General features: G+C 38.1%; 1 non-coding gene across 1 annotated transcript; it reads left to right on the plus strand.

The window, feature by feature from the left end:
* The first annotated feature begins 13,840 nt into the window (after positions 1–13,840).
* LOC126021471 (U6 spliceosomal RNA) lies at positions 13,841–13,947 on the plus strand. Its single transcript, XR_007499985.1, has one exon. It is a non-coding gene; the product is annotated as a U6 spliceosomal RNA (small nuclear RNA).
* Positions 13,948–27,186: the final 13,239 nt, after the last annotated feature.

A 27,186-nucleotide genomic window follows, 5' to 3' on the forward strand; every position in this document is an offset into this window, starting at 1 on the left:
TCCTGTGCTTTCAGTTAAAAGGAACAACCTGAAATTTCTTGATACCTTGGTTAGATCGAAGAGAAAATTTTTATTAAGTGTTTCTCCAAATTTTAGTAATGATAGCAGAACTCAGGCAAAAGTCAAGCGCAAGGTGGGTGGTGGTGAAGAGGAATGAATCAAGACTCACAATGAAGGAATTTTTCAGGATAGAAAAGCAGTTCATCTCCAAAACTCTCTATTTTTAGATTTGAGTCTTTTCTAAATTATGTCTAAACCTGAGTATTGTTCCCCCACCCATACCAAAGAGGGGCATCTAGAATAAGTTTTCTGTTTTTTGTTTTTCCCCTAAATTTTATTATAACACTGCTATTTTCCAAGTTGCTTATAATGCAGTTATTTTAGACACTGAATGTTCAAATGCCAACCCCACTGCTGTATATGAAAATATTTCCATAGGAGTATTCTTTGCCTGTTGTCCCACATTGACCTTCCAGGTGGGGGCGCTGTGGAGAGCGGAATAAATAGTTTGGGAGTCAGGTGATCAGGGTCTTTTGCCAGAGTTGGCTGGCTGGCTCTAGATGTGTTTTGGAGCTAGCAGCAGGCTGACAAAGGACTCTCTTCGTCCAACCTTTTACCCCTTAACCTTCCTGTCTGTGTAGATTATTTGCTGTGGATAAATATTACCAAGATATCCCCCCAAAAGGGGACAAGAGGATGGGAATCAATTTCTCATTCTGGGAGCTCTTTGCTGATTGATTCACAATCTACAAAGGAGTAAACGGGACCCAACAAATGGGGCAACACCCCACCACCAATGTGACCTTCCCTTCAACAGTGCCCCCAATTTGTTCTACCACCTTAGTCTGCCTCCTTGCAGGCACAAAATAATTTACTTCATATTGCTTGTTACAACAAACGGCAAAAGAAGTTATCAAAACTTAGATCAACTCGGGTCAATTTGAAATGATTTTTATATCTCTCATGTTACTGAAGTCAGCATCTACGGATTTAATGGACTGCAGTTGGTGATAGTTGGACCTTCTGTATTATATACACTCCCTAAATTTGGCAGATTTCTATGAAACTTTTCCATTAGATTTCCTGTGATACTACTGGGCTACTTACTAGTTTGTTTCTAATCTGAGAGTAATTGATTTCATTACCTCTACAATCAAACCTCCTATCTTAAATTCTCTCTGCTTAGCAGCAGTTACAGTATACGACTATAAGATATTGAGGTATTCAGAACACACAGCTACACAGTCCAGGATTTATAGATCTAAAACAAATCTTGTGGTCTGGAAGTTTGATAAAATTAAGTGTGGAGCTGAGTCGTCTGTCATCAGGTATAGAATGTGGCCATGGACTGGCTGTAGTTTGTGTAGAAAACAAATCTACCATCTCCCCTTTCTGAGAATGTCACAAAGTTTGTCAGCCAGGACCAGCCTACCTGGGAAGAATCAGCTGCCTTTATTTTCTTCTGAAGCTGGGTAGAGGAGCTGGCAAGTTTTTTGTGTTTATCTTGAATCTGGGGTTTGTTTCTAAAGTTTGCACAGAAGAATGTACTAATTTTGTTTCCCAATATTGCAATTGTTTTCAGTAACTCTACAACTCTATTCTTCCTTTTTAGAGCTCATTATCATTATGAGCTTTTTCCTCCAAGTCTTATAACTTGAAAAGATATATAATTTTTTACTTCTTTATCTCTGTTTTTTTTTATTTGGTGTTTGGGTCACACTCGGTGACTCTCAGGGGTTACTCGTGGTTATGCGCTCATAAATCACTCCTGGTTTGGGGGACCATATGGGACGGTGGGGGATCGACCTGAGGTCCATCCTGGGTCAGCCTCGTGCAAGGCAAATGCCCTACCGCTGCGCTATCACTCTGGCCCCATATCTCTGATATTTTAGTCCAGAAAATTGTCTCTGCTCTATTTTCTAGATCATTGATTCTCTGTTTACTGGCATCTATTCTGTTGTTTGAGTAACTAGGTTTTTAATTCTATTGCTAAAGTTATTTTTAACACTTGAATTTGTTTATCAACTTTTCTTTCCAGCCCTCTCTTCCATAGTCCCTTTTTATGTTAGAGAAAATATACTTCTATTTATTTTTCATTTTGTCCTCATTTAAAAACTTTACATCCTCCAAAATTTTGGTTTCCTGGTGTCATTGGGGGTTATAATCCTACGTTTTTGTGACTTTTGACTCACTTTACTATAGGACTGTTTAAATTTTTGAATAATGAGCATTCCTTAGACAGGATTTATCTGTGGGCTACTTAGAGACTACATCCTTTCAGAGAATTCTGAATATTTTCTACTTGGTGTCCCAAAAATATCAGTTTGTGTCTGCACTTTATGTTAATTCCTTAGGTTGTTTCAAACCTGAGGGCAATTAAGTTCATTACCTCTAGAGTCAAACCTCTTATCTTAAATTCTCTCTGCTTACCAACAGTTATGATTACTTTCTTTTCTCTTCCTCTTTTTCTCTACTTATTTATTTCTATCTCTTTTTTAAATTTTTTTTATTTTAATCAAAGTGGAATACAAATCTTTTACAGTAATATTTTAGGTACATAGTGATAGTGAATCATGGGTGTTCCCACCACCAATATGGTCAACCCTCCACCCCTGTTCCCAGCATGCATCCCAAATCCCCCTCTTCTAAACCCCCAGGCTGCTAGTATATATTTGTTGTTGTATTTTGGGAAGGGATTGCTATGGGAATTCTTTAGTGTTCAGAAGACCAAGTGGTTCTGAGAATCAAAGCCAGTGCTCCTACATCCATTGAGCTTGTTTGTTCCAAGCTACCCCCTTGTTCTAGTTCTCTAGTCCTCTTTCTCTCTCTTTTTCTTTCTGTCTCCCTCTTTCTCTCTCTCTTTCTCTCCCTCTCTCTCTCTCTGTGTAGGGAGGTTCTGATAACATAGTCTCTGTTGCTTGAGAAAAATATCCTCTACATGTAGGTACTCAATATTATTTTAAGTAGTGTTTCTGGCTCTCTAGCAAATAATCATACTGTCAGCCTTCTCAAATTGATCTCTCATTATTTTTTCTATTCTTCTTTATCCCAGCCATACTGTTTGGGTTTAGTTTTTCCTGAAAATGCCTTATACTGACTTAGTTTTGATTTATGTTCCTTCCCCCATGTAATTTGTTCTCATACTATCTAAAGCCCACTTGCAATGCCTTCTTCTTTATGAAGCCAACTCTGGCCAATAAGGCAAGTATGCACCCTCTTTTCACTGAGGGTTTGTTCATGTTTTCTGGAGCACTTAATGTACTTTCTATGTGTTTTTGCTTTATTTACCAACTAAATTTTTTAAAAATGGGATTGGCGTCCAACCCCTATGGAGAACAGTCTGGAGAGTGCTCAAGGAACTCAGAATTGAGCTGCCATTTGACCCAGCAATTGCTCTCCTGGGTATCTACCCCCAAGCCAGAAGGACATTCATTCCAAAATATGTATGCACCCCACTATTTATTGCAGCACTCAGTATAACAGCCAAGTCTTGGAACCAACCTCGATGCCCAACAATAGATGAGTGGATTATTAAGATGTGGTATCTATACACAAAGGAATACTACATGGCAGTCAGAAATGATTCAATCACAGACTTTGCAGCAACACGGATGAACCTTGAACATATGATGTTAAATGAAGTAAGTCAGAAGATGAAAGATAAACACAGAATGATAGCACTATTCTGAAGCACCTATAAATTACACCATATATACAACTAATATTCATAGATCAAATAACAGGACTTAACAGGGTAGAATCTCCAAACACTGTAATACCACACATATACTGGGCAGAAGTGCCCAAAACACATGAAAGAGGAACATCATAAACTCTTGACCACACATTAAACCATAAAGAAACCAGCAACTGCAGAAACAGCAGCGTAGAGTGAACAGGTATGTAATCAGCCTGTTACTGCAAAGGCTCATAATAATCTCTTAGGGATCTTATACAAGGTTACAGGTAAAGAATACCACGGGAAATCACTTACTACAACTGAAGTATTTCAAAATAATAGGTGTTAATGCCTTAAGCTTAATATATTTAAAGTAGCGTCTCAGCTTTTCTGTCCACAGGCGTTCTTGGATACAAAGGATGGACAACCTAAGATGGCATCTCAGAGCTAAGCCACACGAGATACCTTACCCAGGTTGTGTTACAAAATTGTCTGGACAAAACTTTTTAACACACCCTTTATCTCTAGGGCATACCTTCTTTTAGGACCTGAAGCATATGACCAGCCAGACCACCGAAGCAGCAACGGTGATCTGCAGACTTATACTACGGGGCCTACTCATCGAACATATCCAAGCAGAATAACATGCCCCCGCTCTTTTCACCTCTCTTCTCACTGCTCCCTCTTTCTTTTTTTTATATTTAATCTTATTTTCCCCTTTCTTCCTTTCTGTTCCTCCCAAATACTCTCCCCTATCCCCCTTCCAGGAATCCGACTACCCCTTCACCCCTCAATCCCATCCAGATTTTCCAATTTATTAAAACTCTTCACCCTCAGTCCTTAATCTATTAGGCATCAAGACTGACCTCCTACCCCAACGAACCAGTACCCAGCACCCAAGCGAAGGGACATCCACTCAAACCCACACCTCGTCCCCGGCAGGAAAAGACAACCAATGCCACTACTGACTCATGCTGTGTGGCTCTCCCTTCCAACTTATCCTAACGTGGACTGTTGCTGGATACCGGAGTTAGCCCTAAAAGAACTCCCAATGCAAGAACTTTACACAAGACCCCCCTCAAATCTTTTACCAATCTCAGGAAGGGCAGGGTGTGTGATGAAAAGGGGCCTGGGAACCCACACCCCACAAGAAAATCTCAAAAGGCAATGGGGAAACCTATACTTCCATCATAAGTATAAGACCTGTATAACACTACCTCTTTATTTTTTATTTCATTTTAATTAAAAGCATTTTTCACTATACATATGTGAGCAAACATATATTTTTTATTTCTATTTTTATGTTTTTTTTGGGTGTGCGACTTGTTTCTCTGTTCTTTTCACCACCAAGTGCACGGGCAATATAATGAAGCACTATTTCTTCCTGCAAAGGCACACTAAAAAAGGGGAAATCCCACGTATATAAACAAGCTCTTATCTACTAGGGATAAGAACTCATACTTATTTATAATACAGGGGAATCTCCCATTTTGAAAATATGTCATGTGGATCCATCTTAGACGCCAGAAGATTATACACTGACCGTCCAGACTTGAATCCTGAACTCCAGACATAGAATCAACACAGTTCTTCACAACAGCTACAGGAACCAAAGCCCACCTGGGACATCCTGAATACTACTTGATCTCCAACATGTGCCAGTTCTAATATGATATCCTGACAATGAGGAAATTGGGAACAAATGAACGTAAGAACAGGTTATCCTACCTTACCAACTAATGATAAAACAAAATTGGAAGACTTACCACACTATGGGATGTGCAAAAGAGAAGAACATGATCTACAGATGACCAGCTGATAGAACCATGACCGGGCAGTATGTATTCTGGGACCAACAAGAAAGCCCTATCTAGGGTTTGGTCTACGTTCTGCATAACAAGCATGACCTCCAATTCCAGAGTCCTGACTGAGGAAATTGCAACTGAACGGGTCTTCTGGAAACATAACAAAAGACGATATCCCAGGCTCCATCCGAGTCTCAGTGCAAGGGCCAAGACCACTGACCACAGAAGACAGATTAAAATGACATCAAGGAAACAGAACTTCTAAAATCACAAAGAAAGTCTTCATCATAAGTTCCACTCCTTGACCTGTGCACACACTGAGACTTCTAGATTAGAGGTCTGTCTTTATCATCCAGATCCACGCAGAAGTCTTCCATACGGCACAAAAACACCAAGGGAAGAGTAAATGAACGTGAAAGGAGTCTATAGATAATCCCATGACAATATATTCCAAGGGTAGAGAAACCCTGTATCTCTTAGGCCAAGGGCATTTCCGTTATGGATGACCCCAATATTTACTGTGCCTATGCAGGGGGGGAGAAAGAGACAAAAAACACTAAATAATCCTTCTTTTTTTATTTTTGTTTTTATTTATATTTTATTATTTTTTATCTAGTTTTTGTTGATTTCTTTGTTTTGGGGTAGATATTGAAGTAGTTGTCCATTTTTTAAATTATATATTTACTTTTTCTTCTTTTCTCTTCCTCCTCTTTGCGCCTTGTCATATTTCCTATTTCAAGACCATGGCAACTATGTGGTGCATATTTTTATTGCCGCAGTGCTCACTGGATATCTTATTTGATTCCTCTTTTTGAACTGTTGTAGTGTCTCACCTTCTTCTTTTCCCCATTGTCCCTCAAACCAAGGATGAGAGCCTCTAGAATGACTCTCCTCATAGTCGGCGTAGTCGATTTTTACCCCATTATATTACCTTTCTCTTTCTCAAACAAAACCACATAACTTGAACTTTCTAGTCCCGCCTCCCAAGTGGAGGGGCCAGTAATGGGGCACCAAGACCAAACAGTTATAAGACCACTAAGTAATAAACTAGACACAGAAGGGACCACACATTCTAGCAGCCCCTGGGGGTGAGAGTGGAGGATATGGGAGACGGGATGGGAGCGGTTGTGAGAGGACAATTCGGTGGTGGGAATTCCCCTGATTCAATGTAAATATGTACCTGGAATATTACTGTGAACGATATGTAAGCCACTATAATTAAAATAAAAGTTATATTAAAAAAAAGAAAACAATATACCACCTGTGCAACATATAGTATTTATGGTGGTTATTTTGCTTTTATTTTGAAATTATAAAAAGCAACTAGCTTCTTGACACAAACTGAAAATAAGATTATGAAGTTGTAATTAATATAATCACTGATAATGCTCATTATAAATGTAAATACTTTAATAAAATACATATGAAATATTGACTTATTATATCCTAAAATAAACAATTGGAAACTCAAAAAATGGGATTGGCAGTAAAATCTAAACTATTTCTCTTCTATATTCCCTACAGTAATACCCATATTATTTAGAACTAGATATGAAAATGTCCAAAGAAATACTTTATTAGAACTTTCTGAATAAAAAAGATATTATGGCATACATTGCTTATAGTATAGATATATTTTTTCTCTTTCTCTTTTCCAGAGATTGAACCCAAGGTGTCATCGCACATATAAGGTAAATTCTCTACCAATAAGCAACATTCCAGTCCCTTATATTTCTTTGGAAGAATCTCTTTTGCCTACTTGCTGTGTTTGAACTTCTCGCATGCTACTATGAAATATAGCTTAAACCTGAAAAGATTAACAAAGAGGAAAATTCTATTAATTTAAATGCACTGCTAAGAAAAATAAAAGTGCTGCCAGTTCCTTCAAGAAGTTGGAGAACTGATTAAGTTAATGCACTTTCTTCCTTTGGATGCACTTTGATTTGAGTTGGGGAAGGCACCTGCAGTTCTAGCAGGCTTGGGAGAGAAAGATGAGCTCATAAGACAGTTTTCTTGCATGGTCCTATCCTGCTATCGGCATTTGATGAGATCTCCAAAACCATGCACGTTGAACTTACTGGTGCATCTTAGTAAATCTTCCTTGGTGGTTTGGGGAAAAGAAATTTGTTTACTTTGAAAACTTAAACCATCTCCTAAAGTTAAAATCCCATCGTAACTTTAAAAAGATAGTAACAGAAACTTCTGTTTATTTCTATGTATGGCACAGCATTGTTTTGCTGTAGTGAAAACAAGATTGTTATGTGCACTAAGAAGTAGTACTTGTGGATTTCAATAAACAATATAACTCAGCTACCTTTCCAGATCTGTCTCCTGGATGGAACTATTTCAAAACAATGCATTGTAAAGTTGTCATTTATTTGAACAATTTAAAATGCATTCTAACAACTGTATTTGAAGTTGCTCCTAAATCTAAATAAGCCTATTCTAGCAAGAATTTAGCTTAGGAATACACACACACACACACACACACACACACACACACACACACACACACACACACACACAATTTCCCTTGAGAGTATAAAGAAGATATTTCTCTAGACCTAAACAGAGAAGGAGGTACTTGGGTTTTTAAGGTACCTTTGATGACTAGATGGGATCTAAACGTGATTGTGGGCTCAGGTTTTATTGTAAAGGAATCTGATCACAGTGCTTGGTGAGGCCCTCTGAAAGAGCAGCAGTATGTCACTGTTAAACTACCCTGATTTTAAGACTCAGTCCAACAACTACAATTTCTCTGTTGGAAAAAGAAATCACTGTTTTCAGCTGCTGTTTCTCATCTTTAAAATGGGAACAGCAAAAGGACTTGCTTTGCACCATTGTTCCAAGAACAAAACCACTTAGAAATTTGACACATCAGAAGTGCTCCATTCCATGTCAGCTGAACACTGAAAGATGCTGAAACCAGAAGGACAGAGGAAGTTCTGCTACTGTTGAGTGCAGTGAGTTAGGCCAGAGCTCGAGGGGTGAAAAAGGTGGGAGTTGTGAAAAAAATTCTGTCTCTTCCAGACACTTTCTCTGGTTCACCCACTCTGGGGACGTCACTGAGTTTCTCTAGCACTGAGCAATGCTAGAGTAACAAGGTCCATCCAAATAGTACCTATACCCAATTTGGACCTGATAAGTCTTTATTTTTGGGAGGGCCTGGTCAAGGCACTGCAGAATATTTAGCAGTAACCCTGGCCTCTACCCACTAGATGCCAGTAGCATACCCTCAGCTAAACCACCACCACCTCCAAAAACAGGGGAAAAAATCTGTCAGATTTGGTCAATTACAGCCTGAGATGCAAAGCTGCCCCTGCCTGAGTGTCACCAAAAGAACTGATAAGCCTCATACCAGCTAAGGATGACCAAGTTCTAGCTGTTTCTTATATATAAATCACGTCTCTTTGACTAAATGATAGCAATCTGCCAGCAAGGACCACCCTTCTATCCTACCACTCACCAGCATAGCACAATATTCTCAGACTTGACTTAAATATACACTGCTTCGTTCCAAAAAGGCAATCAAACTAGTTGGTTAACATTTTAATCTCTGATTTGTACAAAGATTGATTTGAATAGAGGTGCCATCAAGACTAATTATTTCTGCAAACTCTTGAAATGTCAATTACTTCAAAACACATCTTTCTTATACAATACGCGATGCAAGCTGGATGTTTTGAGTTTTTTTTTTTTTGTTTGTCTTGTTTCTGATCACCATTCCACACGTACTTCCCACAGTTGCGGGGATATATGAAGTTGAGTTTTAATTGCCATGTATTCATTTCCTTCTTTACAATGAGCTAGAAATATCTCCGATGCATATCTCCGAAGATGTCTTTCTTGAGATCTCTTTGTCACTGATGTCACGATGTCTGAATTTTAAATCGCTAGCAATGATATTCAGCCAAATCGAAAGCAGGGCTTGGGGGTGGGTTACTCTGTATCTCATACGTGGCCTGGCAGGCAGGGTTGCTCCAGGAGACTGTTTGTTCCCTCGAGAGGCTTATTATCCTGACATTTATCACATTCTGATAAATACAAATTCCACACTTTGAGTTTTACTGCTCCTACATATTTTATACATGGAGGCACACATGTGAATGTGAACACAGATATGTGCCCATGGGAATAAATATGCATGTTTTCCTGACTCCAAATGGAAGCATACTGGACTGCAATCCTAAGTGACAGAGAGGAGAGAAAAGAAACACCTGTTAGGACCATCTACTGGAGTTAAAGCAAACTTTATAGCCCCAAGGAGGCAGCATAACAGAGAACAGATTAGATTACAGAGTCTAAATTAGAGGAGTATTGCTGGGGAGAGAACTCTTGTTGGGAGTGGAAGCCACACCCAGTGATGCTTCGGACTTACTCCTGGCTCTGTGCTAAAGAATCACTCTTGGGGGTGATATTAAGGAGGGATCAAACTCAGGTCCACCAAATGCAATGCAAGTGCCTACCCAGTGGGCAATTTCTTTAGCCAAGAGAGAACTCTTGAACTGCCCAAGAACGAGTACTTGTGTCATGGCCTTGGTAGGATATCAAGAAGGGTCAGACTGATGATAAAATTAGTTAATTCACAGAAAGTCCCTAGTGCCTAGTACAACTTTCAAAATATTAGCGAAGATTATTTTATATTCTGATAAACTAAAACATATGAGTCTTTGGATTTTATTAAAACAAAAGATAAAATCCATTAACTTTAAAACTTTATTTATCTGTAAACTAATACTTTCTTACTTTTTCAAACCTAGATTATTAAAAATTAAAGCATCTAAGAGTCCTAGAGATTCCCCTTGAAGTGCCTCGTTAGTCCTTTAAAAAGTGGGACCATTCCCATGCAGTGCTTGATGATCCTGGGATCTAGTATGTTGAACAGGTCAGTTCTTCATAGTGTGGTCCCCCTGGGTTGTGACCTGAGTTTGATGGGAGAGGTTATGCACTGGCAGGGAGTCCTCTTGAACCATTGTATATGTAATATTGAATCCTCCCACCCCTGACCACATCCTGGTCCCAGTACCTCTTTTCTCTCTAGTTCTGGAGAAAGTGTGTCTCATATGAGTGAATCCTTGTTGAATATCAGGGAGCTAGAAGCCAAGGTGAGCAGAACAAATCATTCCCAATTTCTGAACCTCCCGAAAGATTTTTATTCCATTGAGTCTCTACCTGGTGGAATTCTCAGAGGAGTGCAACCAGGAAAAAATATATCAAGATTTTGACAGGTTGTTTTCCTTTTTTTTTTTTATTTGACTTATGATACTAAAAAGATGTGTGTGTACAAGAGAGAGAGCAAGAGCAAGAGAGAGCGAGAAAGAGACAGAACTAACATAAGGTATTTTCTTTGCAACCGTGCTAGAAAAAAGTGTGAGTAGTCCATGAAATTCACTAGGAGGAACAGAAAAATGTACAACCAGGAAGGAGAGGCGATATGGGAAAGCTTAAGGACAAAGGTAAGGTGCCGCTGTCTCTAAAGAGGGCAGTGATACCTTAGAGTGAAGCAGGTCTGCATGGTAATGTTCATGATGATAGCAACACAAATAGCGCACTCCTTGCAAATATAACTGCAAATATTGCATTAGAAATTTATTCACTACTGACATCGTAAGATCCTATAGAAAGCTCCTTTTATTTGAGGTCTCCAAACTTTCTGAACAAAACAAAATAAAAATCCCCAAATCATTTTTTTTAACCAGGAAGAACAGCAGCATCTGTTTAAGAGCACATAGGAGCTCTACATTCAGATTAGGACAGGAAGTTAAAAAAAATCTCACAACACATCCAATTGAAACTGCAGGAGGACACAGTAGACAGAATGTAATTAGTTGGGTTGACTGTCAGCCAAAACCTCAGGCAACCACCCCCTTGCTCTTATGAAAACTGCCTGGAGATTTTTAATGATGATGAGCAGTTAGGATCTTAGTATTAAATCTTCTCGGAAATGCAGGGCGCCATCCTTCCCTCCAGCCGCGCTGGGATATTGGTTCTGGGTGGGCACTGAGACACACTTAGGAAGGTGAACCCTTGCTCCTGCAGCCCCACGATTTCTGTTGCCAAGTGTTTGCTTTTGTCAGGGTTTTAACCCCAAGTTCTCTAGTTAGATTTGTGTTGTGTTGAATGATTTCAGAATGAGGACACTCCAGTGCAGAATTTAAACTTGAGATTTGGCCACGAGTGTTTTGCTCAGAAAAGCACGGTAAGAAAATCCTGGATTTGGGGGACCCTAGGATCCCTAGCTAGAATTGTAGAAGCTCAGTGTCATGATGGGTTAGGACTCACAAGTTCTGCCCTTGTTTTTCTCCTGGGGAGTACCTTCATGTGCCTCTGAAGGGGACCAGAAAGAACATCAGCATAGTTAGAATAGGCTGGCAAGGCCACTGTGTCTCTCTCATATCATCTTGAGCAAGGACCTTAACCAACATCTATCTACCTTGTGGACCCTTGATTTTTTCAATCTCTTCAATTGATGATGTGTTCCTGTCTGTATGTTTCTATTCAGAAGAGATATACAAAAAGATACCTGGGATGGGTCACTTTCCTATACCTAAGAAGGGGGTCCACAAAGACCAGGCTGCTTCAGGCCTCCTTCCATGCAGCTTATGTGTTTAGTCTGTCCTGTGGCTAATGACTGCAGCTGCTTCCTGCAGAGCCTGTTATAAGATCTATAAAAGGCCGAGATATTACGGTTTCAGAAGCAGGTAATGAGCACACACAGAAACCACAGTTTTTTCCTTTCCATTTGGATTTTTAGTTTGTGGGCTTTCTGCACAGGAGTCCATGGGTACGATGCCAACTCTTGCAGACAACAAGGATTTATTGTATTAATAATCTGCAAATTATGGATAGCAAAAACAAAGACATTTGGGGATTTCATTGAACTTCTACCAAAAAAGATGCCTGCATGCTGAGGTTTTCAAGTTTTTCACTGTGCCTGGTTGAAATTAATTATAAACTATACATCGATTTGCATATTAATTATAAAAACATACTATGGAAGAGTTTTAGAATAAAGTACAACAGAATTGATGGCAATTTATGAACAGTACAAACCTAATAGAATACCCAACCCAAGTTGTCTTCCAAAATTCCTCTTTATAATATATCTTTCTTTAATATGTTAAAACATTTACTCGTTCATATTTTGAATAGGCCCATTTACAAACTTTCTTGTTTTTTGGACCACTTGCTGTGATAGTACATGCTCAAACTATGAGGAGAAATCGATTTGGAAAATTTGGAGCTGTGAACCATCAGCATGGTCAAATTTGTTTTGTAGCTATTCTGCTGGACCCAGGTCTAGAAATGTAGCTGAAAACATATGTGGGATTTAAAAGTAGAATCCTTCAAAATCTAAACTTTCCAAGTCTAGGGAGTGAGGTAAGTGGAAAAGAAGAGGCAGATTAGAAATGTCACAAGGACAATGGAAGAAGGTATTGGTTACTTTGGTGATAAAGAAGATGCAGTAACTTTGACATCAAAAGCATAAATGTTAACACTATTTGTAATCATGTTGCCTAAGCTACAATAAAAATAAAATAAGAGCATTTTAAAAAGTACAAATCATGATCAAGTACATTTTTGGAAATATTTGGGTTCAAAGCACTAATTATTCATTTCCAACCTGAATTGTACAGATTACGCATCATGTTTCCAAAATGATTTCTCAATCTCTTCAATTGATAAAATGTGTTTCTATCTGTGTGTTTCTATTTAAAGGAGATGCACAAAAGGTACCTGGATGGGTCACTTTTCTATAGCTACTCTCTTTCACAGAGTGACTCCCTGGACCAGTGTTTGGGAAAACTTTGCTTTGGTGTCTTGCTCCTGCCACTAACACAACATCTTCCTCTGATTTCTCTTAGCTTTCTATATGATTCGGGATTACAGTAAAGAAAGCAAATAGGCCATCTGAATTATAATCCTTGTTTATTTTATCAGAGGCTGGCCTGCTACTCACCAAAACAGTAAATCTATGGAAGCAAAAAAAAAAAAAAAAAAAAAAAAAGGACTATCTGCACAGGTATGCCTTGTGGAACTTGGGTTGAAAATGTTTGACTAGGCAGTCCATGATCCTGAGAAAGAATCTAGAAGTCATGGCCTACTGCTTCTCATAGCTGTCTTTATATTTAGTATACCACAGCTGCTTGCTATGGTAATCTTGGCAGTTTCAGTCTCACATTTCAATTCTTTCATGAGCAAAAAAGAAAATGAAAAGAGAAAGTGGTTCAGCCAAAGAGGAACAGAAAGGAGAAAGGAGAGAGGGACAGAACTGTACTAGAAACTCTCTTATGTAACTAGCATTGGGTTTTGAATGCACCATATTAGCTAGTCCTCATTAAAAAATCTGACCTCTGTGCTCGCTTCGGCAGCACATATACTACAATTGGAACGATACAGAAAAGATTAGCATGGCCCCTGCGCAAGGATGACACGCAAATTCGTGAAGCGTTCCATCTTTTTTTTAAAAAAATCTGACTTCTATAAGCTCAAGAAAATAGAGGAGAGAAAGAATAAGAATAACAGGAAGGGAATGCTAAATAAAATGTTTTTTCTTTTTCCCCCCAAAGGATGATTTCACTACCTTTTCTCAACCAGACTTTTATATTCTGTCCCTTTCCATTTTGTCCATATACCACTATCTTTTTCTTTCTCTGCCTCTCAAAGGCTAAAACCACCATTTCTAACCATCACCATTCCCTTTATTCTCAGTAAAATTTTCTTTGTACCTAATCTTTCCATTTCCCTTTAAACTCTGTCTTTCCTATGCAACACCAAATTTAACCAATAGGGGCTTCACTAAACCTCCTGAAAAATGAAATCTCTTAGAGAATATTAAGTAGTCCTGGCTGACGCATGTGCTGCAACTTATTTTCTTGACATTTCCTCATTCCTTGATTTCTTACAATGGTTCTTTTATATTTTTCTAATCTTTTAATTCCTTCTGAGCCTTTGTGCTTGACTTATCTCCCTTCTCCTGCCTTTAATAGATCGTTCACCCAAAGTTTCTATTCTTTGTTATCGTCTTATTTTATAGTCTTTGGGTGATCTCATCCACTTTTCCATCTCTAACTTGATCAATCATTGTGAATTTTTGTTTTTAGTGTGGTAAAGTATTCTGAGCTCAGACTGGAAGATAGGACAATGGGCTGAGGGCATGCTAATAGAAAGGATTATAAACTCCCTGAAAACTACCTAGAGCTACCGCTGAGCAGAGAGTCAAGAGTAACCCTGAACACTGCTCTGTAGGATCCTCCCAGTATATATAATTTGTATTCTATTCTACTGTATTTTAGTGAATGAGAAGCAAAGAATAAAATAAAATAGGCAGTCATTGGGACATCAGCTCCCACAAATTTGTCCATGTCTAAATTCAAATCTGTAAACATACTAGGTTTATGGCAAAGAGAGTTAAGGTTGCTGATTGACTTAAGGTTGGAGGATTTCCTGGATTATCTAGGTGAATTTAGTCTATTCACAGAAGTGTTTATAAATAGAAGAATAAAGCAAAGGGTGTGGGAATGACACAATGGGACAAGAATTTAAACCTTACCTCTGGAAAGACCACTCTCCAAACAAATGGAAGCAAAGATAAACAGATGGGAATATATTAAGCTAAGAAGCTTCTGCACCTTAAAGGAAATTTTGTCCAGGATACAAGAGCTACCCACTGAGTGGGAGAAACTATTCACCCAATACCCATCAGATAAGGGGCTAATGTCCAAAATATACAAGTCACTGATGGAACTTTGCAAGAAAAAACAAATAATCTCATCAAAAAATGGGAGAAGAAATGAACAGACAATTTCTCAAAGAAGAAATACAAATGGCCAAAAGGCACATGAAAAAATGCTCCACAACACTAATCATCAGGGAGATGCAAATCAAAACAATGATGAGGTACCATCTCACATCACAGACATTGACACACATCACAAAGAATAAAAACAATCAGTGCTGGCTGGATGTGGACAGAAAGGAACTCTCATCCACTGCTGGTGGGAATGCTATCTAGTCCAACCTTTATGGAAAACAATATGGAGATTCCTCCAAAAACTGGAAATTGAGTTTCCATATGATCCAGCTATATCACTCCTAGGGATATATCCTAGGAACACAAAAATACAATACAAAAATTCCTTCCTCACACCTATATTCATTGCAGCACTATTTACAATAGCCATACTCTGGAAACAACCAACATGCCCCTCAACAGATGAATGGCTAAAGAAACTGTGGTACATATACACAATGGAATATTATGCAGGTGTCAGGAGAGATGAAGCCATAAAATTCTTCAATCCATGGATGTACATGGAATCTATTATGCTAAGTGAAAGAAGTCAGAGGGAGAGGTATAGACACAGAATAGTCTCACTCATTTATGAGTTTTAAGAAAAATCAAAGACATTTTTGCTATAATTCTCAGAGACAAAAGAGAGGAGGACTGGGAAGTCCAGCTCACAACATGAAGCTCACCACAAGAGTGATGAGTGCAGTTAGAGAAATAACTACATTGAGAACTATCATAACAATGTGAATAATGAGGGAACTAGAAAGCCTGTCTAGAGTACAGGCGAGGGTGGGGTGGAGAGGAAGGAGATTTGGGACATTGGTGATGGGAATGTTGCACTGGTGAAGGGGATTGTTCTTTACATGACTGAAACCTAACTACAATCATATTTGTAATCAAAGTGTTTAAATAAAAATATTAATAATAATACTTTGCCTCTGGTTTGAAAAAAGAAATATGGGGGGCACAAGCCAAGATATATAGGTAACTTCTAAAATAGGAAAAAGGCAAGAAAACCCACTTTCCCACATTAGCCTTTAAACAGTAGTGTACTTCTGAATTTGCCATTACTAATTTGTGAGCAGAGAAGTGAGGGTTCCCGTAAGTATTCAGGAAGCTTAGGATTGCTCCTAGTGATACCTGATTTTTCTGTGCAAAGAAGTGCTGCTGAAGCCAAGAGATGTGTTGGTGCTACTTGTGATAGGCAGTGTTGGGGAACATCAAGGTAAGCCTGGAAGTGAATATGAGCTTAGCCAGCGGAAGATGTTTGCCAGATTTCCAACCTAAAGCATTGTAAGATAATAAATGCATATTTGTCTTAAACTACTAAGCACATGATAATTTTTTCTGAATCAATAGGAAACAAATACTATAATATAAGGGATAGAAAACAAATATGATGGCCTTTAAAATTATTAATAAAAATAAGACTACCCAGTGAGAATAAATGTTGATCTTTTCTGATTAATAGCAAATAATGGTGTACTATAGCTTCCATGTATAGGGTCTTGAACTTTCTTCCAGGGAGATCACCTACCTAGACTATTGATGTTATGGGTTAGGGATGATACTTTTGAAAATGATAAGATTAATGGGAAAATAGAATGGAGTTGAATCAGTGGCTTGACACATTTCTGACCACACTTGGGGGGAAATTTTCATTTTAAAGCTGCTGCCTGGTATAAACATACTTGCATCTTTAAAACTCTGCATGAGTCACCTGTGGGACCTGCCATATCATTCTGTTTCACTATTTATGTTTAAATTATTAATGCAGCAGATACTGGCAATGTTTATTGCTCATACTACACACAGTTCTTTGGCAGTCACTTTTCTCAGCAAGAGAATCAAACTAAATGAAAAAAAATTAAAAATTCATAACATTTAAAGACTTCTCTTTTGTACATTAAGTTATAAATTAGAAGAAATGATGTTTCTCTTTCTTTTCAGAAAATATGAGATGAATGATGAAGATGGAATATCAGTGGGGATTATTTTTGAGCCTAGAACTCAAAAGTCATGTGATTTCTTTAAAGTGTTTTTGGAGTATATTTTTAAGGCTCATTCAAGAACAAAGGGAAATTTTGGCCATCTTGTGTCTTCCCTTCATGTAGTCAACAGCACAGGGTTTTTGCTTGTTGTTTGGCTTTTGGGTCAAACCTGTTTAACCTTATTTATACCACTATTAATTATATCTTTTTGTTACAGGGCATTTATGTGAATAAAATATTTGTACACTAAAATTATTTCATCTCTGGGTTTTATAATATGGTACTTTGTTAGATTTTTAACTTTTAATATATTATGGCATAACAGATATAATTAATAGACTTCAGCATTGGCTATAGTTTTTAGATAAATGGTCTTTAAATCTGGTTTTAAATTTAAGTTCCTTATTATTCATGGTGACTAAAAGTTATTAATAAAAAAAGGGAAAATTGGGGCTGGAGAGGTGGTGCAGGGCATAAGGCGCCTGCTTTGTGGGCACTAGCCTAGAACAGATCACGGTTTGATCCCCTAGTGTCCCATATGTTCCTCCAAACCAGGAACAATTTCTGAGCACATAGCCAGGAGTAATCCCTAAGCATCACCAGGTGTGGCCCAAAAACCATAAAACTAAAGAGAAGGAGAGAGAGAGAGAGAGAGAGAGAGAGAGAGAGAGAGAGAGAGAGAGTTGTTTAAAAAAACCTTGGCAAGATAAATAAGTTACCTGCAGGAAACTTTATTCTTTTTAATCTTTAAATGTAGTAAAAGATATTAAACTGTCTCTTAAGAAAATTAAGTTCTTTTCTCTACACACTTGCATGATATTTTTAAAGTTTTGTTTCTTGTCAATGAAATCAGCATACAAATAAAGCCACAAAAGACAATTAATAATAAACCTAGCACATATAGCTGAACTAAGCACCAGGTACTTTTCTACCCTTCCGAAGCCCCTACCAAGAGGAAAGAGTCATCAGAAATGAACTGTTAGTCCCATCAGATAAAGGGCTAATATATAAAATATACAAGTTACTGACAGAACTTAACAAGAAAAAATTCTAACCCCATCAAAAATTGGGAAGAAGAAATGAACAGACAATTTCTCAAAGAAGAAATGGCTAAAAGGCACATGAAAAAATGCTCCACATCACTAATCATCAGGGAGATGCAAATCAAAATAGCGATGAGGTACCATCTCACAACACAGAGACAGGTACACATCACAAAGAACAAGAACAATCAGTGCTGATCGGGATGTGGAGAGAAAGGAACTCTCATTCACTGCTAGTTGGAATGCTGTCTAGTCCAGCCTTTATGGAAAACAGTATGGAGATTCCTCAAAAATCTGGAAATTGAGCACCCATAAAATCCAGCTATACCACTCCTAGGGATATACCCTAGAAATACAAAAATACAATACAAAAATCTCTTCCTCAGACCTATAGTCTTTGCAGCACTATTTACAATAACCAGACTCTGGAAACAACCAAGATGCCCTCAACAGATGAATGGCTAAAGAAACTGTAGTACATATACACAATGGAATATTAAATAGCTGTCAGGAGAGATGAAGTCATGAAATTTTTCTATCTATGGATGTACATAGACTCTATTATGCTGAGTGAAATAAGTCAGAAAGAGATAGATAGACACAGAATAGTCTCATTCATCTATGGGATTTAAAAAAATTAAGGACATTTTTAAAAAATGCCCAGAGACAATAAATAATATGAGGGCCAGAAGGACTGGATCACAATATGAAGCTCACCGCAAAGAATGGTGAGTGCAGTTAGGGAAAAAAACTATACTAACAACTATCACAACAATTTAGATAAGTGAGAAAAGTAGAATGCCTGTCTCGAATACCGGCAGGAGTTGGGAAGGAGGAAGAAGTGATTGGTGGTGGGAATATTGCACTGGTGAAAGGGGTGTTCTGTTTCTGACTGAAACCCAACTACAATCATGCTTGTAATCATGGTGCTTAAATAAAGATTTTATAAAAAAAAAAGAAATGAACTATTAGCTGACTAAATTGTTGAATCTCAACAGAATACCAGATTAAATAAAACAAAGGAATATGAGAACATTTTTGTAAGTGATGCATGGTTATGTTCATTTAAATTTTTATTGTTTTCTAATATATATTTAATTTTAATATCAAAAATATATCCACTTGGCTCTTTAATAAAATAAAAAATAAAGAATATGTTAAAATGGAGGCAGGAGCAAAAGAAGGTTTAGTAATCTTTGGGTTGTTCAGAAACAAGACAAAATAGGTGTGAGAGTTGGAGAAATTTGAGAGTGGGTAGAAAGTTAGAAGTTAATAATCCTGTCAAAATCAGAGATTCAGTTTGATTCATCTATGTTTAGCAACAACCCAATGTCATAATCATTACCTAAGACTTAATACCTCTAGAAAGCATTCCTGTACAGATGCTAGTTTCTATCATTAGAAATGCATATCCTATTATTCTCTTTACTTTTAAATTTTAGTATAAATGTTCTACTTTCAGGTCAGAATAAGGATGTAACATGCTGAAAAAATCTTAGTGATAGTCTAGAGACAGATACAGTAGTTGGGTGAGACTAGACTATAGGAAACCAAACACTCTTGCATAACAACTGTCTAAGAAGGTCATTACCAGGTCCTTTGGCAGAGGAAAGCTGGTCTCAGATGGAGGAAGAAGAGATGGTTCAAGGTAGGGAGACTCAGTTGTTTGGGGATTTAAGATTTCAGTGGGCATAGGATTCAAAGTCTCTCTTTGCACACAAAGTTCTGACTTCCATAACTGATAAAATGGGATTAAAGGCTTCCATTTTGTTTTCATGGATGGGTGCCAACACTTCCTACAGCTCAGAGATAGAACCAGACCATCCCATAATCCTCATCTCTGGGACGACTCCTGTTACAGGCTTTGCACAATCAGAGTACATAAATGAAACATAATCACAACAGACATTTCAACTGAAGTTGGGGTATTTGAAGGGAAGAACTACAAAAAGGCATCTTGTCGAAGTTGTATAAGGTATCCCAGACTTTTAGGGTAGAGTAACAGTCTAGATGCTGCAGTTGCAGATCCTCTGTGATGCCGTTGATGCTGAATAGCTAACACTGCAGACAGATGTTTATAGCCTGCTAGAAGAGCACATAGAATATCCAAGAAAATGATTTCTCCCCTATTCTTTCCTCTACTGGCCCTTCTTCAATAAGTCAACTGAGAAAAAGGCAAATGTAACTTTCAGAGTCCTGGGTGTTATAGAACAATACCTGTGTAGAAAGTTGTTTGGAATGAGAGATCATAGCTTAATTACTGCACGTGAATGAGAAGTGAGAAAGAAGGTTTTTGTCTTATATAAGATACATGTGCTATACAGGTTCTAAACATGGTATTGTTGTTACTGTACCCATAGCTATGAATTAAGATAATCAATCAGGAAGCAATTTTTGGCAATTAAACTCTGGAGCCCATTTGGTAGTACTGACTCAACTAAAGGTGGATCTGAGTCCTCAGTATGGCTGGCATTGGACATTTTAGGTATTGTGATTATAATTATGTTATTGGCTTTCTTCATCTTAAATAGATTAGTGATATTGCATGATAATTGTAATATTGGGCTTAGAATCATGGATATAAACCTTTTCATTATATTAGATCATATATATCATATGTATCATAAATATTATATTTCATAAGATTACCTGCTGCTGGGATTCCATTTGGGACACCAATGAAACACGGAGAATAAAGTTTCTACCAGTGGTCCTCAAACTATGGCCTGCAGGCCACATATTGTATTTGTATCTGTTTTGTTTCTTCATTGCAAAATAAGATATATGCAGTGTGCATAAGAATTCATTCATAAGTTTTGTTTTTACTGTAGTCAGACCCTCCAATGGTCTGAGGGACAGTGAACTGGCCCCCTGTTTAAAAAGTTTGAGGACCCCTATTAGACCTTTCACTGCAGCAAAATTGTATCATTGTCCCCATGAGGCTGCAAGTACCACATTCCAGTTTACTTCATTTGCTTTTAGTTTTTTTTTTTTACTTCATTTGTTTTTCGCTGGTTTTTAGTCTAAGGTGAAGTGTATTGAAGACCTAAACATGACTGTTAAATGAAATATCTGATAAACAAGTGCATGGATGATTGAATTATTGAATGAGTGAATACAGGATTAGTTTTGTTGTAGATTTTAGACTATCCTGATCTAGAGCTTAAATAACTCAGATGGATTACTGACATTGATTCCACACTCTGGCTACTTTATTTCTTTAAGAACCAGATTGTTGCAAATTAAAGGTAGGTTGGCATTTTTACAAAGCTTTCTAACCTGTTTTCCTTCATGGTAAAATTAAGCAAAGGTCTGCAAGTCAACTAGACATTAACAGACAAAAACTGTTGTAATGAAGTGAGGTGGGAAGAGAGTAGAAGAGTTTTATTAAAATCCTGATGAATTTCAATGATCTACACTACATGTTCAAGAGCTGAATGATGAAAAAGTAAAAATCTATATTCTCTGTAGCAAGACTAACCTTAAGTTTGAGACAAAAAGGCAGATTCACAGAGCCGACCATGCACTTCTAATGACTAATGGTCTTGTATGTTTCACAAGAAGGAGGAAAAAGGGACTGGTAGTACCAGATAAAGGAAGAGAAGAGATAAGCCTGCCTTCACCTGCTTTATAAATGGGCCCTCACAAACCCTGTTTAGCAGTTCTTTCAGGGACAGGTACCTGACCTGTTAAAGGAACTAGCCAGAGATTTCTATACTTTCTCTGTCTTCCTTTAGCAAATACTGCTACGTTCAACACTAAAAATCAGGCAAAGTATCCAACTCTAACGAACCCCGCATGGTCTTCTGCCATCTGTGGGTGCCTTTGACAGCAGCTTCCAGTCACGGGCCCTCATGGTGCTACATGCGTCACTGGGGCCAAATTCTGGCCCCCCAGTGTTGTGGTCAGAGGTTCAGTGAGTGATGTGGTCTGGGGCCGTGGGTGCTCTCTCGAATTCTGCTTTGGTCTTGCCCACAGCCTCAGAGATGATTTGATGCACCGGGCTTGAACATGTTTTGAGTTATACTGTATTGCATACACATGTAAAACAAATCTGGGAACCCACAAGTGTGTGACCGATTATATTGCTCCTCTGCAAAGTGTTTATTAAATTTTGAAAAACGAGATGATACAAAGAGGCAAACAACAGAAGCAATCACAAACCCCAAACAGTTTTTAAATCTATAAACAATTTTTGAAAAACACTCAAGTAACTTTCCAACTGTGTTGCCAATGCAGTGTGGAAAACAGATCTTTTTTAAGATTCAAGAAATTTTCAAGCATGTTCAGAATGACCTGAACACGTCTGTGTAGCTGCTTTGAGTAGCAATGAATCATGGGGACTCTGTTCCACATACTGGGACCATAAAACCAGCAGAAGCAAGACCTTAGAGTGCAACCTCTTTCAATACCTCTAAATGTGATAGGATTTAGAACTCAGGGACTCCTACCACCCTCCAGATTCAATGTCCAGTTCTGTCCTCAGCAGAGGGAAGATTCTGTAAAAATTACTTTAAGTTTTAATTCTTTATCTATAAAAAAAAGTGTTTTAGGGGGGTCTAGAGAGATAGTATAATGAATAGGGTACATGACTTGCATATGGCCCATCTGGATTTGATCTCCAATATCTCAAATAATTTCTCAGTTCCTACTAGGAGTAATTTTTGAGGATAGAGCCAGGAATAAACCCTGAGTACTTCCCAGTGTGGACCCCTCAAATAAGAAGTGTTTTTTCCTACATCTATGTTTTCACACAATTACTTGTGACTCCTCAGGTTTTAAAAACAATATATTGTCACTTCCAAAAAAAAGAGAAACAGAATAAAACCAAAGAGAACATGCCAGGGTCTGTGCAGCAGAAGTACCAATTATTGCATTAATTTCTATTTCAATATTTGTGTATATCTCAATGTTAGAGTACAACTTGTTTTAACTGAAACAAAGGTCTTTCACTGGCTTCCTGCCTCTTCCTTTAGCCATCTTCTTTTTACAAGTATAAGACATACATAACTTGAACTAGCTCAAGATAAGCTTTTGTGTGCCACTCTCTACCCTTCCCTGGTACAGTTGTGAATCGAGGTGCTTAATAAAGGCTGCTGGTTTTGGCAGGTCAAACCACATGAGGTGGGAAGCTCCATGAACCCACTCTTTTCTTTAGAAAGTTAACATGGTTTATTTCACACGGTGATCCTGCTCCAGATGCGTTTTTTGGGGGGGGGGTTGGATTACTGCTTGTGGAGCCCAATATTATACCTGGATTGAAGCAAGATTACTGAGAACAGCACCTGCCTCGCATATGGCTGTCCCCACTATTATTCCCACCTCTATGTATGATCTCCCAAGCACCACCACGGGTAATATAACTTATTATATTGTATTCAAATATCTAACAACAGCCTCTGAGCACTCAAGGGTATAGACCAAACCATCCTTTAACCCCTTTTGCCCCCAAAGAATATTGTTCTCCAACACACACTTATTAAATTTCAAACCTGAAACTATAGAAAGAGACAAACATCAGAAGCTATTGTAAATAATTGCCGGTTTTAACTACTATTATAAGTTTCTGTCCAACTCTAATATTCTGACTCTGGGAAGTAGCAGGGGGCAGGCTCTTTAAATTCTGAATGACAATACTAAATGCAGCATGTGCAGCATTTACTCAACCTCCAAGCACTAGATCAATGACTTCTGCATTATGTTATTGAACATTTGCACAATTTCATGTGTCAGGTAACTCTAATACTGTTGTGCAAGGACTAAGATAATGAGCATTGTTCACAGAAGAGCCCACTTTGATGCTTTGTGTTAGGCTAGCACAAAGTCCTAAAGTTTTCTTTCTTCAAAACTTGTAAGCTTTGGGTTAATAAACTTATCAGTTCATGGCACATATGGATTCTGAAGCTCTACCTGAATTCTCACATGAAGGCTGCCAACCTAAGGCTCCCTGTATTCTTGCCTAGTATTGGTGAACCACATTTCCAAAGTTTGCCTGGTTCAGATATTTAAAGGGTTCCTTATTGCTCTAATTTCACTTGCTATGTCAAGAAACAGAATTCTGATGAGTGCTTTCTGATGAGTACTTTCTGAAAGCACTGATATCAGAGATATCAGAGAGGAGAAATATTATGTCTCACTATTTTTCCAAGTGTCCCTATGTCTGGAAACCAAGCTAGAAGAAATAAAGAACTAAATTTAAGATAAAAAGCCAGAAGGTTTATTTTTAAGTATCTTATTTAAACACTGTGATCACAAACATAATTGTAGTTGGGTTTCAGTCATAAAAAGAACAACCCCCTTTACCAGTGAAACATTCCCACCACCAATGCTCTCATATCCTCTCTCCTTAACCCCCGCCTGTATTCGAGAAAGGCTTTCTACATGACATGTCACTCAATGACATTGTTATGATAGTTCTTAGCATAGTTATTTCTCTAACTGCACTCACCACTCTTTGTGGTGAGCTTCGTATCTTGAGCAGATTCTTCCAGTCTTTATCTCTATTGTCTCTGGGCAATTTTTAATAATGTCTTTAATTTTTCTTAAAACCCATAGATGAGTGAGACTATTCTGTGTCTATCTCTCTCCCTATGACTTATTTCACTCAGCATAATAGATTCCATGTACATCCATGTATATGAGAATTTCATGACTTCTTCTCTCCTGATGGCTGCAAAATATTCCATTGTGAATATGTGCCACTATTTCTTTAGCCATTAATCTGTTGAAGGGCATCTTGTTTTTTTTTCCAGAGTCAGGCTATTGTAAATAGTGCTGCAATGAATATAGGTGTGAGTAAGGAGTTTTTGTATTGCGTTTTTGAGTTCCTAGGATATATCCCTAAAAGTGGTATAGCTGGATCAAATGGGAGCTCAATTTCCATTTTGGTTTTTTTTCTTTTTCAATTTCTAGTTTTTTGAGGAATTTCCACATTGTTTTCCATAAAGGCTGGACTAGATGGCATTCCCATTAGCAGTGAATGAGGGTCCTTTTCTTCCCACATCCTCACCAGCACTGATTGTTTATGTTCTCTGTGATGTGTGCCAATCTCTGTGGTGTGAGATGATACTTCATTGTTGTTTTGATTTGCAAATCCCTGATGATTAGTGATGTGGAGCATTTTTTCATGTGCCTTTTGGCCATTTGTATTTCTTCTTTGAGAAATTGTCTGTTCATTTTTCTCCCTATATTTGATGGGGTTAGATATTTTTTCTTGTTCAGTTCTGTCAATACCTTATATATCTTAGATATTAGCCCCTTATCTAATGGGTACTTGGTGAATAGCTTCTTCCATTCTGTGAGTGGGAAAAGCCAGAAGTTTTTATCTGCAGACAGTTGTCCTAAAACTTTCCCCCAAAAGCTAAAATAAGGACAGGTTGAAACCTTACTTAAAACTATGGCATAGGTTTGCAGACAAGACAGAATGGGTCTCAGAGGACTTACACAATGAAGAAATAAATTGACCCACTGGTCCCTACCCGCTGACCCTTTCTAAAGGGTCAAAAATCTTCCCTGCCTTCTTTTTTAGTAAAAACAGTACCCAAAAAAGATGGTTGCTTTTGAGACGATGAAGCTATCACCTTCCTACCTGCAACTTGTTGCAGATAAAGCTTTCTCAACTCTGGATCTTCACATGTATGTGGCCTGAGATGAAGAAGAACAGCAGCATCACACTACAGTGCAAGGAAATTTTAGTCCACATGGAATGTGTAAGGGACTTTTAGAAAAAGTAATTCCATATCCTAAACAAAATGTTCATTTTTCTCCCCGTCTGACATCTTCATGTATAGTTACTGCCTTACAAGAAGTTAGTATTATAGCTTTCTTTCTTTGGGAGAGAAAGCCATGCCCAGCTATGTTCAGGAGCTACTCCTGTCTCTGCACTCAGGAATTACTCCTGGCAATGCTTGGCAGGAGCACATGGGGTGCCAGTGTCTGGGTCAGCCATGTGTAAGGTGAGTCCCCTACCCACTGTACCATCACTCCAGCCCCAGAATTGCTTTCTGACTTGGAGAATAATAAATATTTTCCTTCCAAACTTATTACTGCTAAACTACCTGACTAAAATTTTAACATTAGGTTGTCACTCCTTTCTACTTTAAGAGATTTACCTGTAGAAATTCCTGATTTAAAAACCAAACCTTTCCAAGGCTCACTCTCAAAGCAACATGTAACCTCAGTCCATAATTTTATTCATCCTGTAATCAAACAAAATTCCAGTGGTACCCAAACAGTCATTTTGAACGGGATCAGAGGAAAATGTGACTGTGTAAGCTACAATCTAGAGAAGCAAAATTAAGTGGGGGACAAAGAACAGCATGAAATTCACCACGCCATTAAGGTCATAGGAAAGCATGAGACATAGCATGACGGTTTTGAGTGAAGTCTCAATACTTGAGGATAACCACAATGTTGTCAGATGGTGCTTTCCAGTTTACAAGCTTTGCATATGTTCGCCCACTTAGCCATCCCTGTGAGAGGAAACCAAGAGTGAGAGCAGGGAGGTGACTTGACCCCATCATGCACAATGGAATGTCAAGGCTCACAACTTTGAATTTAATCCCCTTTTCGAGATGTTAGGAGTCACTCTTGGGCTCACATCAATGTCAGCAAACCAAGTACTTTGAATATATGTTAGAACTCCTAAAGATTAAAAAAAAAAATTAGCCTACTGGCTAGGATTCCTATTCATGAAATAAAGACCAGGGACTTACTTGCTGGAATACAGACACACACTCACGCATGCACACACACAAGCACACACAACACAACACAACACACCAGAGAATGGCGGAACAGAGAATCTATTCTGGGTTCATTATTTCAGCCAACATTCGCTCTGATTAAAGCATCTGAGCTTTGCTCCGATCTCTGA

Source organism: Suncus etruscus, chromosome 10, assembly GCF_024139225.1.
Source record: "Suncus etruscus isolate mSunEtr1 chromosome 10, mSunEtr1.pri.cur, whole genome shotgun sequence".
Lineage (NCBI taxonomy): Eukaryota > Metazoa > Chordata > Mammalia > Eulipotyphla > Soricidae > Suncus > Suncus etruscus.